The 6,572-nt window shown below is 48.8% G+C and overlaps 1 protein-coding gene across 1 annotated transcript in view; it reads left to right on the top strand.

Annotated features, from left to right (window-relative positions):
• HPCA (hippocalcin) overlaps window positions 1–6,572 on the top strand; it is a 226,769-nt gene that overhangs the window by 109,022 nt on the left and 111,175 nt on the right. The window lies entirely within an intron of this gene.

Here is a 6,572-nt window from a genome sequence, read left to right as displayed (position 1 = left end):
TGGCCCGTCTTCACGTCTGTCAGTTCCTTTGTCCCGCCCTCGAGCGCGACGGACGCTCTAAGCGACCAACCACGCGGCAGGAGTAAGGAAGGGGTGGGCCCTCGTGAACCGAAGGGGGTGGGGCTCGCGGCGGGTGTGCCGAGTGGGCGGGAAAAGGTGAAGCCAGGCAAGAGGGCCTCTGGGAGTCGTTCTGGCTGGGCTTCTTGACAGTTAAAGACGCCGGCAACTCTGGTGATTCCGATGAAATTGCCCGTGGGAGTGTAAATGGGTGCAATCGGTTTTAGAAAACAAATTGGCAATATGCATCAAATAGCCTTTGGTCCGGCAGTTCCACTTCCAGGAACTTAAAGGACATAGTCCAGGATGTGCATAGACTTGTGTAACAAAGACACTAATTGTAGCACTTATAACAGCCTCAAAGCCCCAAAACTAACAAAAACACAAAGGTAGTATCCCAAATGTTGAACAATAAGAAGTTGCTGAAATACATGGTAACAAATGTGTATCCTGGAACCCTTCCTCCGCCCCCCCCCCCCAATCCCTCAGCCCCCAAGATATTTAATCACATGGAAAGATGTCCACCAAATAGGAAACAAAATTGCAGATACAACAAAACCCCAATTTTGTTTGATAGTTATGGTGTCATTACATGAACTTCTCCCCTTCTTAGGGCACTTTTATATTTTCTAAAAGTTCTATAATGAATTCTAAAATAAAGATAATACTTTTATAATAAGAAAACGACCTTTTTAAGTCAGGGAAAGTTATTTTTTTGCGTGTCTTTTTTTTTCTTTTTTTTTCCTCTCTCAAAAGAGATGACCATTCTTGGACAGGGAAATGATTCCTGCAGCTTTTTGGTGTGTCAAGGTTTCACCCACACCCCCTATGAAGCAACCCCTGAAACTCTGGCAAGAGCAGCCCCAAGGGCCTCTTTGGACCTCTAGTCCAGAGTGTGATTAGGAAACAATTATGTTTCCCCACAGGCTGATAGCAACTCATTTTCCACATCCTGGGAACCAGCTTGGTCTCTTCTATTTTACCTCACCTCACAAAAGAAGGGAACATTCATTCCTCATCTCCACCCTGGTCCCTCGCTCCATGAGGTGCCTGACCTGGAAGGGGCAGGACCTGTTATGGCCATCTTTCAGGAAGATTTGCAGTGACCAGCCCAAAGTCACCCAGAGGCAGAGCCCCACGGCTAGGAATGACAAGGTGGTGCCATGAGGGTTGGGGTTCATGAGCACAGGGTTCATGGGGCCTGGGGTGAGGGTGGGAAAGCAAGCATCTGTTCCCTGGAGGAAGCTTCTTTGCGGCCAAAATTCACTTCAATCCAAGAAGACCAGATTTTATCTAGGTTTGCCCAGGGATCCGGCAAGGGGCAGCCTTCCCTTTCTACCAGCAATGCCTACAGCGATGCTGACCAGGCATGGACCCCACCCCGCCCCTAGAAGGAAAAGCAACTAGGACTACACATTAATACACAAAATGTAAGGTTTATTTCTTCAATTTTAAAAATATGTTTTATTGATTTTTTTACAGAGAGGAAGGGAGAGAAATAGAGAGCCAGAAACATCAATGAGAGAGAAACATTGACTAGCTGCCTCCTGCACACCCCACAGTGGGGATGTGCCTGCAACCAATATACATGCCCTTGACCAGAATCAAACTTGGGACACACACCCCCTCCACCCCCCCCCCAGTCCGCAGACCAACTCTCTATCCACTGAGCCAAACCGGTATTGGCTATTTCTTCAATTTTTAAAAATGTTCTAGGCTTTGGGGCATGCTAAGATCTATAAAGGGAATACTGAGAGCCCAAAGGAAGGAGGGACTCCCTCATTCATTTATTCACTTGACTATTAAATTTTTAATAATAACTGCTACCACCTACCTGTTATTGAATACCGGGTGCTTGCACTGTGCTCAGCACTTCACCTGCATTATCTCATCTCGTTCTCACAACAGCCTTCATATGTAGCAACTATTTTATTATCTGCATTTTTCTCAATAGAGGAAAGAAAGGCACAGATTGGTGGAGCTCAGGTCCCTCTGACTGCCTGTGCCCAGCACTGCCAGGGAACAAAAAGGCGGGCTTTGCAGACATGGGGCTCAGAGTGTGGCTGGGTTCCAGCTGGAGGGATCGTGAAGGTTTCTGGGAAAGAGAAGGGCCTTGAAGGGACAGGGGATTTGGCTTTGGGGTGGCGGATATTTCAGGCCGAGAGAACACTGGGAGCAAACTACCAGAGGTGAGAGAGAGCAGGGGGTGCTGTGGTTTCTATTCAGCGGGCTCCGGGGAATCGGGAAGTTTCTTAGGTAGAAGAGATTCACATTTTATAAAGATCACTTTCAGGACAGACTGGAGAGGAGAGTAAGAGATGCAGGGTGAGCTAAGAAATATTTCTGTTAGTATTTTGTGTTAGGCAAAATAATGCTGTCCACCCCCACCCCCTATCCCAGCCCCGCCCAAGATGTCCACAACCTAATCCAGGAAGATGTGACCATGTTATCTTGGATGGCCAAAGGGACTTTGCGGATGTGATTAAGTTAAGGATTTTGAGCTGGAGAGATTATCCTGGATTATCTGGATGGGCCCAATTTAATCACACGGGTCCTCTTAAGAATATGAGGGAGGGAGGAGAGCCAGAGGAGATGTGGTGACATAAGCAGAGATCAGAGTGGTGGGATTGCTCGCTGGGGACCACAGATCAAGAATGCTGGCAGCCTCTGAAGGCAAGGAAACAGATTCTCCGCTAAAGCCTGCAGAAGTAACATACCTTCTGCTGAGTTTTAGCCCATAAAACCCATTTTGGATTTCTGGCCTCTGAAATGGTGAGATAAATTTGTGTTATTCCAAGCCACCCAAATTTGTAGTAATTTGTTACAGCAGCAACAGGAAACCAACACATGTTCTTTGGATGCAAGTAACAGAAATCTGGCTGCATTTAGCAAGACAGGAGTTCACTGGGAGGGTGCAGGAATACAAGCAGAGGGCTCAGGAGTGATAAGGCCAGAGGTGCTTTCGTAATCTGGAGATTGTGAACAAGTGGACAGTGCTGAGGGGAACTTTTCTTCCCTCCTCCAGCTTTTTCCAAGCGAAGGGACCTCTTTAAGAGTAACACTCTTGCCTCTTGTCTCTCCCCTCACCCATCTATACTCCCCAGAAGAGGAGTGATTTATCTGATTGGTGAATTTGGGAGAACGAATGAACTGCGATTCAGCTCTTCTTCCCTTTTTCTCCTTCAGATCTGCTTGCCACAAGAGCCATTTTTTTGTTTGTTTTGGTTTGCTTTGTTAATCCTCACCAGAGGATATTTTTCCCATTGCTTTTCAGAGACAGTGGAAGGGAAGGAGGAAGAGAGAGAGAGAGAGAGAGAGAGAGAGAGAGAGAGAGAGAGAGAGAGAGAGAGAGAGAGAGAGAGAATATGAATTAACTGGTTGCTTTCCCCCCTGTTCCCTGATCAGGGGACAGAGTGAACTCACAACCCACACATGTGTTTTTGCCTGGAATTGAACCTGCGACCCTTCAGTGTGTGGGCTGACATTCTAACCACTGAACAATAGTCAGGGCTATTGTTATTAATTGCTCTCTTCTTCCATGCTCTATATTTTCCAGCGTCTGACCCTGATAGGGAAGATTACGATTTTCCAGCACCGCCTGGGCCGGGTGGAGAGATTAACTCTGGGGTTCGGTGTTAGTAAACTCACTAGCCTATCAGACCTAATGGTACATCTCCAACGGCTTTGTTAGAAAGAAAGGTGATATTTACTTTACTTTTTTTTTTTTTATTGATTTCAGAGAGGAAGGGAGAGGGAGAGAGGGAAAGAAACATCAGCGATGAGAGAGAATCATTGATCAGCTGCCTCCTGCATGCCCCCACTGGGGATCAAGCCCACAACCCTGGCATGTGTCCTTGACCAGAATCGAACCCAGGACTCTTCTTCTCTTCTTCTACTCAAGGTTCAAAGCACTGGCTCGGCTTGGATCCCATGCTGACCCCTTGGCACATGTGGAATTCCCTCAGGACTGCTTGGGATGGGAGCCGTCGTTTCCCCAAAGCAAATGCGTTTCCACAACAAGAGGGAAAAGCTAATGGGCGGGAGAATGACATGTCCAGGGCAGGGAGCTGTGGCAGGTCCAGGAGAAAGGCAATGAGGGCCTGGACCATAGTTGGCAAATTCACTAGTCAACAGAGCCAGATAGCAACAGGACAACGACTGAAATTTCTTCTGAGAGCCACATTTTTTAAACCTAAACATCTTCTAGAGCCACTTCTTCAAAATAGACTCACTCAGGCCGTGGTATTTTGTGAAAGAGCCACACTCAAGGGGCCAAAGAGCCGCATGTGGCTCGGGAGCCGCAGTTTGCCATCCACGGACCTGGACGATGGAGGGAGAATTAATGAAACTTGACACCAGACCAGATGGGGATAAGGATATCTGAGTCTGGGGCCAGGTGGCTGGGGGGATGGCGGTGCCATTGATAGTCATCTCATTCATTCTTTAACTGATTAATGAACATACGTTGAGTGAGCTTCTATTACTTGCTGAGGATTGTGCTTGGTGCTAGGGATCCGGTGGTGAACAAGGAGGTCAGAGTCTCCACCTGTGTTGAACCTGCCGACAAGTGGGGAAAGAGACAAGTGCGCTGGCGATTCCAGTCCGGGGCTGGAGGCTGTGCCGCAGCAGGAACACAATGGAGGGCACCCAGCACAGACCTGAGGGGAAGGGACATCTGAAAGAGATGAGGAGGCTTTGCCTGAAGAAGAGGGAGGGGCCCTGGCTGGTGGCTCAGGGGGTCAGAGTGTCATGCTGGGCACCAGAGGTCGCAGGTTTGATCCTCACTCTGAACCTGTGTGGGAGGCACCAATGGATGTTTCTCTCTCACATCAATGTTTCTCTCTCTCTCTCTCTCTCTCTCTCTCTCTCTCTCTCTCTCTCTCTCTCTCTCTCTCTCTCTAAAAGTCAATGAAAAGGCATATTCCTGGTTAAGGGTTTAAAAGAAGAAGAAGGAAGAGGAGGAGGAGAAGGAGGAGGAGAAGGTGGAAGAGGGGGAGAAGGAAGAGGAGGAGGAGAAAGAGGAGGAGAAGGAGGAACAGGAGGAGGAGGAGGAACAGGAGGAGGAGGAGGAGGAAAAGGAGGAAAAGGAGGAGGAGGAGGAGGAGGAGGAGGAGGAAGAGGAAAGACAAGTATTTTATACAAAGGGAACTGTGTGTAAGGCCTGGAGGCCACAGAGGCTGTGGCAAGCTGGGAGAAACCACGTGCTCAGCAGAGGAATGCCTCTCTTCTTTTGTGACAATCTCACCCTGCAAAGGGCTTGTGGGGAAGCAGCCGCATTTCCCGCATTTCTCGTGACGGAAGCTGGAAGGACGGAATCCTGCCATCTTCCTGGCAACTGGGAGTGCACGGCCAGGACTTTGCCCTTTGAGGGAGAAAGCTGAGGTGGCAGGGCCAGATCTTGGGGGTGGGGGGTGGGGCATGGGCCACGTCCTTGCCTGTGCTCTCAGCCTCATTGCTTTTGGTTGCTGTCCATGTGTGACATTTGTGGGCATCCCATGTTACAGGTTTCCCTAGCTCTCCAAAGGTCAAATGTTCATATGAAATCTTTTGTGAGCTAAAATGGCATAAAGCGGAGAAACAATGACCATTAATTTATGTGGAAAATGTTTGGAATGTTCCCAGATATCAACAATGGGTCTGGTAGATGCTCACAGATAAGTTCAAGCTCTGGCAGCTTGGTGCTGAGTGTGGGCTGGGAAAGAGGTTGGTGTGCAGGGCCAGACATGACGGGGATCTTCCTTTTCTGCGTCCAGTGAGGAAAGAGAGATGAACCAACCGGTTCTAAGTGGAGGCGGCCAGGGACTGAGAAATAATAGAAATAAAGAGAGAAGACGCAGAGATAGATTTTAAGCTGGGAGTTGGGTGGGTGCCATCCTGTCTGCTGGAGAGGCAGGAAGACGACGACCCCTCCCAGGGCATTTATTTTATACCCCCAATACCAGGAAGCAACACCAACTTATTTGCATTCTTAAGTAGGCCCTAGCATGCCTGGATTTACATATCTAGTCCCGCCCCTGCTGACACCTGGGCTGATATGAAGGCCAAGCTGACAACATGTCCTCCATCTTGGGGAAACATGTTCCCAAGGTGTGGCTCTGCCTACACCCTGAGTTCAGCTGACAATAATTAAAGAAAATTGCCCCTGTGCTTTCCCGGGCGTCCTCTCCATTGGTGAGGCGCTCTGGCTGCTGGGGTGCAGGCTGCTTCTTTCACAGCTTGCTGCAAAACAACACTCAACGTTACTTCTACTTCTCTCTCTCTCTCTCTCTCTCTCTCTCTCTCTCTCTCTCTCTCTCTCTCACACACACACACACACACACACACACACACACACGGTAAAAGTGAAAATCCTCGTATCTCTTTCAGTTGGCAAAACAGGTACTTTCATAAAAGTAAAGTAGTGGAGCCCAGCCAGTGTGGCTCAGTGGTTGCGCATTGACCTATGAAGCAGGAGGTCACGGTTCGACTCCTCGTCAGGGCACATGCCCGGAGTTGCGAGCTGGATCCCCAGTGTG

This window comes from Pipistrellus kuhlii, unplaced genomic scaffold (genome assembly GCF_014108245.1).
Source record: "Pipistrellus kuhlii isolate mPipKuh1 unplaced genomic scaffold, mPipKuh1.p scaffold_m20_p_2, whole genome shotgun sequence".
NCBI classification, from domain to species: Eukaryota; Metazoa; Chordata; class Mammalia; order Chiroptera; family Vespertilionidae; genus Pipistrellus; species Pipistrellus kuhlii.
This window is presented reverse-complemented; position numbering and strand designations above follow the sequence as displayed.